A 12711-nucleotide genomic window follows, 5' to 3' on the forward strand; every position below is an offset into this window, starting at 1 on the left:
GAATCAAAATTGAAAGTGATAGTGTTGCTGTAAACATTTATACTGCTGCTATTTGCCTTCTGTGAGTGTAAATAGTGTTTCATTTTAATACTAATATGAATGAGACCACACACTAACTTCATTACCTTCAAAACACCTGGATAATTTAGTTTTCAATGCAAATTTAGGAGATGGCATATATCAAGACATACTGTGATTTGTTTTTATTATTGTAATCTTGAAATTAGTTGACTGGCCCTCCAAACAAAGCACAACAAAGCTCAATAATGAAAGACCAGCCAAACATATATTTCAGTTAATCTACAAGTAAACCAGTATGCAGTCTCCCATCAATTTTAGAAACATTGCAATTTATTCTCAAAGAAGTAATAAATAGTATTCTTATCAGAACGGCCATTTATAACGCTCAGAAGGCTTTAATGTTTTATGGACACAGACACACAAAAGAAAGATGGAGCAGGAATTTACTTCCATACAGTACTAACTATATTAAATGTCAGGTTTTCCTAGGAAGCCAAGTGATCAGTAGAGCATGCTTGGAAAAATTTCCCACCTCAGTTCAACTACCTGAAAACTGAAGAGTTTTGAATATACTCCTCCAAATTCATTTATAGACACATACAGAATGTGCTTCATAGTAACCAACATTCAACTCACACAGGAATGTCTTTAAAAGACAACCACTTTGTTTTTTCAAACAAGCATCTCAGTACTAGATCTGATGAAGCATCTCTGCCAAGTGAAACTTGTCATTAGATGGCTTGATACAGAGATGAAAACAAAATCCAAATTGTAACCATCTTGAAAAAGTCATCTGTTTGAACCTTATCCCAAAGGCCATCTGGATTTGCATATGCAATTATCAGTATTTTAGAATGGCAGTCTTGGTAATCATAGTTCATACAGAATTCATAGGTATTTAATATTCTCACAGGAAAAATTAATTTCATTTTTATGTATAATGGCCCTCTGGATGCAATTTAGAACAATCAAACATTCCTCAAATACACCCCTTTCTACAGTATATAAATTCATCACTTTTACTATTAAAAAAATGACATGATGTAACTTTCTTCCAGCTTATTTTGCTTTGTTTGGCCCCTACAACAGATATTTAGATATGCTTCCTGAAATACATTACAGACTTCTGTTTGTATCAGTACCTTCTTTTACCATCACTCTTCTTATCAAAAAGTCTCTGTCACTTGAATCCTTTAGATTAAAAGGGCATTAAAATATCAAATTTTTCCTTACAGAACAGAATAACAGAATATGCTGGGCTGGAAGGGACCTATCAGGATGATCAAGTCCAACTCCTGGCCCTACACAGAACACCCCAAGGATCACACCATGAGCCTGAGGGTGTTATCAAGATTAACTAGATAGAAAAAAAGCAAAGTTTTGATGCCCGTCTTTAAGAGGCATTCATAAATATTTTACAAAGCAGAAAAACTTACTTTCTTAAAGCATGTTACCTAATTTGAAAAGAAAGACTCAATTTCAAGTGATTTCTGCTCTTGGGATAGACTTACAAATACATTTTTTCAATACATGCTTAATGTTCACCTCAGGAACTAGACAATCAGTAATTAACAGCCCACACTTCCAATTTGCAATTTCAGTCATTCCCTTGGCAGTATTACTTGATGCAACATTTACTAATATTAATCTCCTCTACTCAAATTAGACTCATATTACAACTTAACTTAGATCAGTTTGAATTCCATATGTCGTGGAAACTAAAATCAATATTATGCACATTCCTACTTTCCTGATCTTTATTAGAGCTTCCAGCTTTGCAATGTTTTAAATACAATCGTCATTATATGAGGATATATAGAAAATATACAAATGGAATTTATCAGGTACCAAAAATGCAAACAGCACATTTCAAAGAATTTGAAAATAGCAGACACTGCCAGCTGCAGGATCTCCAAAAATAACAAAATTCATGACTGGGATGCAGACTCACTTCTTCCCCCTGTTTTTAGTGATGAATATAACTGGTTAACTTACAGTATGTACACTCAGATTCAGTTGCTATTAATTAAGCATATTTTCACAAGGACTTCTATCAAAAAATTTTGCATAAGTGCAGAGCTTGTCAAAATATCTGAAACAAATTGCAAGCCACTGCCCTAAAATATTGTGTACATTATAAAATTTACACATCAGTTTATTACATCCAACTGATCTCTTGATTTTAAAACTATCATACTTAAATTTAGAAGGCTATAAAATTTTCTCTGAAAACTGTAATTTTCATGACAACCACAAAAAATTTCCTGATTTAATTTTTTGTAGCTTTATTTGCTTCTCATTTTTCTTCCATTGAGCATATCCATGTATTTCTATATATCCAGACAGGTATATAGAAACTGCTCAGCTGTCCATAGCTGTTTTTAAAGAGATGACCAAGTCTATTCTTAGAATTTTGAAATCTGTGGAGAGAAAAAGTATCTAGTTTATAAATACTAACAAAGCTTACAAATGCTAACTGGGTTTCATGTATAGTTTCAATAATAGAGAGAACAAAACTGACTTTGTGCAAGTTGATAAACACATTGTTTCCTTACTGTACACTTCCACTGAATTCTACACAGGACAACATAGAGCTAAAAGAGTCAGGCACAACGGTCAAGGGAACCCAGACACAGACTATTTACAATGAGGGGGAACACCTGTGGATATAAAGAACTGTCAAGCAAAATAGGATCAGACAGCCTGGCAACTTCAAGTCACTCTACTGCTTCCAGTGGTATAAACAAACCACATTTATCTTGGATCTGATGTCATTACTGTTTTGATTCTAGCTACTGAACTGTATCACAATAGAGTTAATATTTTTAGCACATACAGTAGAAATGGCAGAAGAATCAGTTCCTCCACTGACTGAATGCTCTGAAAAATAGGTTCAGAAGAGGATCTGTGCTCAGTTATAGGTCAGAAGCTTCAAAGTTTACCAGCATCCTTCTGCACCACAGTTCATCTAGAGAACGCTCAGCATGAACTTTTTAGCAGTTTTCCCCAGAGGCAGTAGTGCCCAAAATAAAATCCAGGGATTTCTCTCAGCTGCCTAAGCATGTAATATTTATTTGAGATCTTAAATATTTCCCATCTACACATTCTCTGAAGACAACTCCACCATCTTCCATGACAGCATTACCCAACTCCTCAAGCTGTCTCATCTTTCATCACCTCTCTTTCTTCCTCTGCAAACACTCTCACTAAACTCTACTGTTTCTGTCTTTTAAGTGTCCTCCTTTGTCATTGTTTCTGCTAAAATACTCATCCCTCTGTCAGCCTGCCCTGAAAAAGATGTTTTCTACCTGGTTTGCATTCTCTGTTTCATCCAAAACTCCTTTCAGCTGCTTCCCCAGCTATATTTTTTCGAAGTTTTTCCATTTGCTTGCCTTGCCTGCCATCCACTTTCCACACTCAGTCCAAGGAGATAACAAACACATTTCTGTGGTATAATCCTGTTTTCTCTCTGCACAACATCCCTAAAGTGTACTTTAAAATGAGGCTCCATAGGCTTCTAGTTGCTCCTACCTCCATGGGGAAGACTAGGGTGTCAGCCTCACTGATTTGATTTGGATGTGTCAAAATCAATGTCTCTAAAACCATATTCCCCAGAATCTTCTTCTCACGTGACCAAAAAATAAAATCACATTAATTTGGAATAAAACACTAACAAATTACTGGAACATTTTCAGCCCAAAAACAGTCCCTCCAGTTTTCAATTCATTTTAGATACTGTTGGATTTTTTTAACACCTTTTTAACACTCCGATTTTAATGGCAAACTGGATTATTATAAAGAACAATAAATTATGGTTATTTTGGGCTGTTTCCAAGTAACAATAATAATTCTAGACAAAATGTCATTATGCTAAAGAATCTGTGCCTTACAGCTGTAAGTCTTCTCAATGAGTCTGTATGCATGTCCTAACACTGCTCTGTGGCACCCACAAATTGCAGTACATACAGCTGAAATGCTGCTAGATTAATACTGGTGCTACCTGCCCCTGCTTGCCAAGAACAAACAAACAGGAAGGATGCCATTTACTGTCCCTAGGAATATTGTCTAAAACTGACTATAAATCTGAAGCCTCTGAAAAGTCAGTGGAATTTTCCATAAATACTTTATTTTTCCCTAGTGACTGCAATAGGGGATTTGTGATATTTTGATGCAACAACAATGTCCATGAAGAACAGCAGGAGACAGGACAGGAATGAGTTTCAGCAGCTGAATATGGAGCTAGCTACAGAATCCATCTCAACATGTTCAGAGATGAATAACAAGGCTGATGGAGTAATCAAGGCTACAACGACCTGTTTCACAGGACCTTTGTTGGCTCAGAAAAATTTTATTCAAAGAATTGGTTCTATCAGTGAAGAAGAAAGGAAATTGAAACCTAAGACATGTTTGATACTACTGAAAAGAGACAGACCTCTAGCATTTCTTTTTTTCTATTAAAAAAAATAGCCAAACCTTGCCAATGTTAATGGCCACCCAAATAGGAAGATGGAGTAATGGATTGAAGCTTTTTCCATTTTTTACCAACATCTTGCACATGGACATCCAGAAAGAAAAATTGGAAAGTGTCTTCTCAATCCTTCCTCACAATACTTTTAAGAGAAGATTTGCTTACCTATAAAGAGATACCTAGAGAGCTGCAACTTTAAGTCTGCATATATTTGTTGAATAGCTAAACCACATAGTTCCTACCAGGAAGTTAAAACAGGCCAATTCCTGTGAACACTTCAGCCAGTTAAGCTGAATAGCTGATTACAGTGCTCTAATAAGCCACTTTATTAACACAAACCACTCTGCAAATAGGCTGCAAGAATTCCACTGAGAGCTGACTCACACACAACAAATTCCAAGAAACCAGAAAAAAAAACCACAAACCAAAAAACCCTGTAGTATATAGACAGACATTGATATGTAGATAATACAGCTATCTATATATGCAGCTATATAGAGAATTCCTGACCTATATATCTCTAGATAGATATAGATCAACAACTGTACTGTTATTATGTAACAATAAAAAATACTTTTTGCTGCTGTTACCATTAAGCAGCAACCTGAAACACTTGGCATGTGCTGTTCCAGAGAATTTACTACCTTTCAAGTAGAGCTTCAACAGGAGGCAGACACTGATGTCTCTCAAATAGGCATAAAAACCAGGCAAATCAGCTTAAAACGTCTGAATTGAAACAACCATCATCCTGGTTTATCAAAGTCACTAAGACCCATGTAGATTCTTTGAGCCCTTGAAGTGCTCCATTATGGGTTGACACGTTGTTGTACCAAGTTTTATCTGTGTTCACAACTGTGCTGTACTTGATTTGTGCAGTCACATGTGCCTGACTTTCACTGCTTTATTACTGAACACAGCAAGAACACTCTTCTGCCAGCACACACAACAGCTGTGAAGGGCTCTATAACTTTATTTAGACCAACATTTCACACTAGTCACGTAACAGAGGCTCCTGACAGCAAGTTCTAACCTATGTTTTTTTATCACGCCAAGAAATCAGGATTAATCCACGCCTAGTTGTGACCAGATTTAATATCTGAGTGTGTGTGAACTCTGTAAAGCAGAATAAGGCAACTATACGGAGACTGGAATCTCACCAGTCATCCCTAACTACTGGATGTAACTTGGAACAGGACAAGCACTGCCGGTCTGGGCTAGGAATGCCAACCAAAAAGCCCAGAAGACTACAAGCATAACAAAAGCAAAGCAGCAGAACAGATACTTCACTGTGTCCAGAGGAGCCTCTATGATAAAGTTACTACTCCATGTTATAACTTGGTCTTGTTCTAGGAAATGCAACAGTTAACAGAAGGAAAAAGCTTCTTCTAAGCAGCCTTTCAAGGCTAAATACAGTGGCGCAAATCACATTGTTCTTTGTTTTTGTTGCAAATCTGACTAGTAGTAGCAGTTAACCTCCTCCTTGCCAGACAGCTGAGAGTTCACAGAACTTCCTCAGGGAGGCTTTATAACTCCATCCAAAAAGGACACGCAAATCTTGCCTGGAAGAACACCTTCTCTGGCCTCTCCTGCTGAACATGAGGCTGCACTTGTGCCCTCCAGAAGTAGCTGCCACTCTTGGTATGTGATTCTTTAGCTGTGAGGGCTGCCCAGGCAGTTTCTGCTACCCACCTAATTACCAATACCCACAGTGTTCATAGTGCTTTCTCTTCTTCTCCCTCCCTCCACTTGAGGCAATCAGACACTAGATTTTCTTCCCAGTGATGCAGAAAAGAGTCAGAAATAACTCATCTACACATCAAGAGTTCAAAGACAGGCTCTTCCCAAACTTTAAGTATAAACTAAGTGCCTGTTCTGAACTAATTTTTGAATGAGACTGCCCATTAATATGTCTACAACAAATTCTAAATTAAATACCAAAGCTAGATATATGAATTCTCCTAACCCATTAATATTTAAGAGTTCTGAAAAATATTTGCCCATTAACATAAAAAGTCTACGACAAATTCCAAATTAAATACCAAAGTTAGATATATGAATTCTCCTAACCCATTAATATTTAAGAGTTCTGAAAAATATTGCTGCTTTATCTCCTGAAAATACACACCAGCTTGAAACCCACTTGAAATCTAATTTACAAATATCCAGAAGACCTCTAATTTTAGTATTTAAAAAATGTTTAGAACTTGAGTTCTGAAAAATATTGCTGGTTTATCTCCTGAAAACACACACCAGCTTGAAACCCACTTGAAATCTAATTTACAAATATCCAGAAGACCTCTAATTTTAGTATTTAAAAACGTTTAGAAGTTAATTGCTAAGTATTTCTTTCACCTACAACAGCATTTCAAAAATACAAAGCCACGGACATTACCAAAAAAAAAGTTAATCCAACTTTGAGATGTATCAAACACTTAGATACTGAAAAAGCTGCTCGGCTACAGAGAGTGTGGGGATTTTTTTTTACTCACACAGTGGGTCTTCCCAGCAGCTCCTGGAGTTTCAGATGTTCTCTATAAGTTATTCCTTCCTTCCACAAGGAAACAACTTCTTTGTGGAAAGCAGGGTGGCCAAACAAACAAAACAAACTGGAATAGGACTGAATAGAATAAAAAAAATGCTGAACATAGATTTCATGGCAAACAACAACTAGTCAACACAATTATACCCTTAAAAAGCATATTTTCCCTGACAGTTCATTGACCTCTAAAAATTTCCCATTTTGAATTAACTAGCAGGTAACAATAAGTCCTCATACCAAGAGAATTTTCCTCTGTTCTGAACTATCACGTACTGGTAACAAGTACAGCAGGTTTCTCATTCAGAAACACAAGGTAAATTAGAAGAATAAGCTCTTCATGTCTCTGTGTTCTCCTTCTGTAGCATTAGGTAATCAGACATCAATTTATTCTTCCACAGCTCCATGCACTGATTATATGAACGAAATATATTGCCTGCAGAGAGCTTCTTGTTAGATTATATTAAAGGGCAAGAGAGCATTATTTCATCTCCTTGGTTTGCTCTATCCACAGAACAGTTTTAAGGAGTCTCTCAAAACTCTAAGGGAATCACTGCCTGTAACAGAAAATATAAAATTACTCTTTGGCAGAAAACACTGCCATCTTCCTCAACTCTAAGCCTCCTTTCAGTAGCAAAGTAATCAAAGAGATTAGTGGGGCTTTTTGGTTAAACATGACCAAGAATCAGGCAAGGTACCTCCAGGTGCATAACGCACAGAACTATTGCCAGATACTACTGGAGTGTTGAGAATATGAAAGTGTGTTTTTCCAAGACAGCTGAACTAGACAATCACATCTCAGGTCAAGTTTCCAGCAAACTTTTGGAAAAGACAGACAGCTTGCTACCATTGATGCACCCTTGTGATCACCCAGTAATCTCACTCTCCACTCCATCACGCACCCAAATTTTACTGACTTTATATTCTTCATCTTTAAACATCGACAGGAAAGATATGAGGGGGAGGGAAAAGAAAGGAAAAAGGAAAAAAATAATTTGAAATGTTCACAAAATTAATAAATTGATTTACTGCAGCATAAAAAGAAATAATATTAAAGAGGTTTTGATCTTTTCCTTGAACAGTATATAGAGGATCAACTATAACCGCATTATTTTATGGCAGACTGTGTTTCAGAAGAGATGCTCATATGGAGCAGGGCTGAAGCACTCTACAGCCATTCATACAGAAGCACTTTGCTCCCAAAAGGTAAAATCAATATACTGTTTACCGAAAAACTTTACAGAAATAGGGGTAAAAGAGGGACTTTCATACAGCATGGTATAGTGTCAAATATAAACTTTATTTTCCCCAGAATGCAGTTTTTTTTGGTTTTTGTCTGCTTAGAACACACCATTAAGTGCAGGAAAGCAGAGGACTTCCATTTGATTCTCACAGTATTAGCACTGCCAAGAAGTTTGAATGCCTTAGAGGATAAAAAACGATCAGTTTTCCAATAGTATTATGGAATTGAATGAAGAGGTCAAACCTCATGAATATTGCAACCAAAAAGAAACCCTAAAGAAGTCATTCAATAAGGATAGGAATTGGATACAGTCTAGTTTGCCTGTTATGTTCTTTACAAGTGGACATTCCAGATTAGAATTTTAAGCAACTTTAAACCAAAGCCAAAAAGCAGATTTTTACCTAAGCAGAAACTACATTACAACATTAAAAATACAAGTCACTCATAGAACAAAGAAAAAATGGATGCTTGAAATAACAACATAGACAATTTAAAAAAAACCAGCTGGACGGACCAATTTTAATTCTTTTTTCCTCCTTTGAAGTAAATAAACTAGTTCCATAAATACCAGATTATATTTTTTCCATTTCACACAGCTTCAACCATAACTTAACAAAAAGTGCAATCCTTTTGCTCAAATTCTTGCTTGAATTTATTTACGTACTGCAGATCTCAAGCACACTCCAGGCTGAACTGTAGCAAAGTCAGTGCATACAGTAGCAGAGCACCTTCTCAAAATTCCTGCCTATATTTATGCGCTACACCTTCATATCCTCCCATCACACAAATTAAGGGTCATATTCCCTTTCCTCCGTAACTCTAAGTCACTTACTGTAGAATTTGTTCTAAATTAGCTTAAGACCTGACAGGACTGGTTTAAAGCCTACTCATTTTGGGAGAGGCTGAAAGAGCTGTTATTGTTCAGCCTGGTGAAAAGAAGGCCTGGGGGATTTAATCTACAAACATGATGCTGGGAACTAAAGAAGACAGAGGCAGGCTCTTGTAAGTGGTGCCCAGTCACAAGTTCAACAGACAGAAACCGAAATACAGCAAAATCCAGGCTGGTTGTGGAGTCTCCATCCTTGGGGATGCTCAAAACATAATGGGACACATGGCTTATGAAACTTTTCTACTTGAGCCTACACCCTACAGGTAATCTGTGATTAAAAACAAATTCAAAATTACCCCAAAGTGTACTTTTAATTGGGAGAAAAGTATCCACACTTTCCTTTACTCAAGGAGGTATTCCCAAATTCACCTAAACTAAACTCTATTTTTTTTTCTGGTTATATCATAAAGCATTATGAATGTTATGCTACTAGTCAGAGCAACAACAGTAACCTTCCCCTAGATATATCTTGGAGACAGAAATCCCATCCCCTCTGGTAGAATTCCCTGCCTCTAGATAATCCACCTAAAATATACCTTGTCACCCCTAAAGCAGCAGTGAATCTTCATCTTCAGAGGACTGGGAGAGCTGCTACATATCTGAAGAAATTAAAGAGGTGTTTTTGAGGGAAAGGACTATGAATTCCCAACTGGCAAAAGCACATTTCAGTTTTCTATTAAAGCAAATGGATTACAGAATAACGTGAAACCCAGGTATTACATCAGTATTTTCTAGCAGTATATATGAATAAATTCAGGAGCATGCAGTTGGGAGGGTAAATGGGCACCTTCCATTGACATGAACATCAGCCTTCAGTTTCTCCTGTAATCCCAAAGACCTAACTTCCTTCAAAGCCCTACCCTTTTCCCACATCAGGTGGAAACATTCTGGTAAATACCAGGGTATACTTATTTCATTTTGCTTTGCATGACTTTACGCCTCACATGGGACATGTTTTGCGTGTGTTTTTCACAACATTAGGCAAAGTGCAACATCAAGATTTTGAGAAACTGTGCCTTGATACAGTTACCTGGGAGGCAGAGGCAAAGAAAATAAAATAATACAACTCAGACAACTGTGTTATGAGTTTTACAGACAGGAAATCCAAACTATTCCAAAACCAAGGTTGCTGCAAATTAACAATACTGCAGAATTGGATATACAGTGTTAGATGCATACAAAAAAGAAGTCTGTCTGAATGCCAAGACACAACAGAAATGTTGCAAGCAAAGATTAGTCATGTGTTTGACAACTCTCTATATTCAAATAGTGCTCTTCACAGAAAATTACAGCAGGCCTTGGCACAAGTGTTCAGAAAGCTAGGAAGTGTGAAGGGAGTCATTGAAATGTTTCCCAACAGACAAAGAACAAACAAGAAATAATTTTCTTTGCCGAAGATCCTACAATATATTAAGCTTGAAGAAAAAAGTAATAAATAATTTCCACACTGGAAAAACATTTGGTACATTTACTGAACAAAAGATGTATGTTTCATAACTAAAGGCACCAAATAACTTCTAATAAACAAAAGCAAATAACTCAATTCTGAGGAACAAACACAGAAGAAAGTGGAATATAGCCTAATACCCTCAGTGAAAAGCCAATAAAATGTTACAGAAAGGAAATTACACAGTGAGGAAACAAGCTTGGACTCTATCACTTTACAGACTGCAAGGAAGAGATTCAAGACAGAAGGGAAGAAAAATATAAAGTGCAATAGTTTTTACTTCTGAAAGCATGGAAGAAAAGAAATAGGTAGAGAACAAAGACAAGGAAAAAAACTAACTAGATCTGGCAAGCTTCTTTGCAAGTTTTCTTCGCCATGAGGTTGTGGTGGTTTTTCCCCTCCCAATTTAGGGGTCTAAAGAAAAGATAGTAGCAATACAGGGAAACAACTAAAGATTGTGACAAGCTTCCAGAAAACAAAGTTTACATCCAATCTACAAGATTTTGGAAAAGCTGCTTTTTTTTTTTTGAGTCAACAATTAAGTATAATTTTGTATATACATAAACAAAAATACACAGTATCATTATTTGTTACATGTATTTCTGCTGAATTCTCAGATTCAGCATTTAGCAAACAGATGGACCAGAAAGAGATTTACTCAATAATTTAGGAAGCATGTGCAAGGGAGGCATGAAAGTTTCTGATCACTTACCAAGCATTTAAAGAGTGATTACAGCAGTCACTGACCGACCATTCAAAAGTCCAATTATATCTAAAATGAATTGCATATATATACACATATATAAGGCTATTGCTACAACATGATAATTTATAGTTTTAGAAAGACACTTCTAGTTTAAAAATAAGGTGGAGGCAAAAAAGTTCTCAGTCTTTCAATGAAGTGTCACAGCAATCTACAGCTTTAACAGCAGCTGTTCCTCAAGCTTGGCTCAAGCGGGGTGATGTCAAAAGCCAACACGTGCTCTTCCCACCCATTTGCTCCCTGACAGCAATGAAAGAACGCATCAGGCCAATCATGGCTTAGTGTTGAGATTCTAAACTATTTGTGAGGAAAACAAAATATCCCCAGGGACAGTAAACCTTAAATATCACAGCTATGTAACTCGAAACTAAAATGAGTGTTTTATCTCAGAGTGCAAGATACCCTCAAGTTAACTAAGAATAGCAACACTGTATTCAACAGATTCCCAGGAAGGTACATAACAGCAAGTAATGAAATATTGAGACATTTACAGATAACATTTCAGCTGAAAATCTTTTCACCACTTCCCACTTAGTTAAGCTTCTCCTACAAAAAACTTGTAGAGTGTATTAAATATCTATCAGTATTAATTCTACTCCTGAATTCCACCCATTACATAGCACTTACGCTAACCAACTCTTTGCAAAATTTTCAGCTATTAGCAACAAAAGTCAAGTGAGCATCAAAACTATCTCGATTTAGGAAAACACCCATCAATTTTAAACTGCCTCTGTGTCACAGCTGAGACAGCCACAATACACAGAGCAGCACCATGCAAGCTCAGAAGGCTTTAAGCACTCACCCATACAGAGTAACACCATACCTCATCTGAAGGCTTCGGGACTCTGCCCATACAGCGTAACATCACTCCACTTCAGAGGGCTGCAAGCATCTGCCCTTGTTCTTTAGCCCAACCTTTTATACCCCTCACGTTGATGCACTGCACCTGAGTGCCCTCTGTTCCCTTTGGTGGTTGGTCAGTGCCCCTGGGCACTCCATGGCTCATTGCTGTCAGTGCTGCTCACCTGCTGCTCACAGCTGCACCCACTGGGGATGAGGCTGGGCCACAGCCCCACTCCCAGTCACCACAAACTGTGTGCCTGCACCTCTGTGCTTTTACTCAGCTTTGGTACTTCTGAAAAAAATGTCTCTCTTGTAAGGAATGCCTTCAGTAAGAATCTCCAAGAGGCTGAGAGAAGAGAAAATCCACTGAAAAACTCTTTGAACTACTAAGAGAAAGAACCAGGCTCTGCTTTAGGAACCATAATTACAAAAAGGGAATGAGGTGAAAAAAACACAAGCTATAAATAACAAAGTGTTGAAATATACAATAACCAATTCTGC

The 12711-nt window shown here is 37.0% G+C and overlaps 1 protein-coding gene across 4 annotated transcripts in view; it reads right to left on the reverse strand.

Annotated features, from left to right (window-relative positions):
• Positions 1–12245, reverse strand: part of MARCHF1 (membrane associated ring-CH-type finger 1) — a 193965-nt gene extending 181720 nt beyond the window's left edge. Inside the window, exons 1-2 of one of the 4 annotated variants that reach the window (XM_039700135.1) lie at positions 12191–12245; positions 11317–11376 (exon numbers count right to left, since the gene is read on the reverse strand). The gene's annotated coding sequence lies outside the window, so the exon portion shown is untranslated. Of the gene's footprint in view, positions 1–11316; positions 11377–12190 lie in introns of those variants that run through there. The other 3 variants (XM_039700136.1, XM_039700134.1, XM_039700138.1) reach the window with 3 other exon arrangements.
• Positions 12246–12711: the final 466 nt, after the last annotated feature.

The sequence above is a fragment of the Passer montanus genome, unplaced genomic scaffold, assembly GCF_014805655.1.
Source record: "Passer montanus isolate IOZ18808 unplaced genomic scaffold, ASM1480565v1 scaffold14, whole genome shotgun sequence".
NCBI lineage: Eukaryota > Metazoa > Chordata > Aves > Passeriformes > Passeridae > Passer > Passer montanus.